Source organism: Macrotis lagotis, chromosome X (assembly GCF_037893015.1).
Source record: "Macrotis lagotis isolate mMagLag1 chromosome X, bilby.v1.9.chrom.fasta, whole genome shotgun sequence".
NCBI lineage: Eukaryota > Metazoa > Chordata > Mammalia > Peramelemorphia > Peramelidae > Macrotis > Macrotis lagotis.
In genome coordinates, this window is record NC_133666.1 from 278,421,830 (window position 1) to 278,422,659 (window position 830).

An 830-nucleotide genomic window follows, 5' to 3' on the forward strand; every position below is an offset into this window, starting at 1 on the left:
AATGCCTGTGTTCGAAGTTGATGTGAAAGTTACTGCTGTTAGACAGGAGAAACAGATCTTGAGAGGTTTGAAATGAAAACTTGATCTAAGTGACCTAAATGGCCAAAAAAAAAATGGTTCCCTTATTTCACAATAAAAGCAAACAGTGACCTTGCACCCCCCTACCTAATCTCATCCCTGATCACTTCTTTGACACCAAGCCTAGTAAAAACCAAAAGGCATTTTTAAAAGAAAGCCAAGAAACATCTGCTTTGACTTGCATATTTTGCTCCAAAAAAGCAAAACAGAAGATAAAGGTTGCATGTTTCAATGGGCCATGCAAGACGGAGGAGAAGGTTCAACTGCTTATCCCATTTGACCTTGGCTTTAACACAGGATCACATTGATCCTGATAGAGAGATTAAGATACATAGTCCAGAAATGTTCATCAAGCAAGCTCCAAAGTTTGAGAGTCCTGAAAAAGTTCTCTGGCTCTTGGGCTTCACATGGAATTAGCAGGGAAACTCCTAGGCTACAAATGGAACAATATTTTAAATTAGTGTGGAGAATTTCAAAGATAAAGACAGCCTGAAGGCCTTACTGAGTGCTTTTCTAATGCTGTTATTGCCCCAGAATGCTTTGTCAAGAAAAGACACATACCTATGAGAAGTTACTGAAAGATTTCTTTCTTCTGCAAGAAAAGATACACTTCCATATGTGGTGACTCGGTGAGAAACACTGAGGCAAACGAAATCACTTCTTTATATGCCCAGTTACATTTCATTCTACCATAAAACAGAACTATAATATACCTTTGGGTACTTTTAAAAGTTCCTTAAATTCTCTGGTCC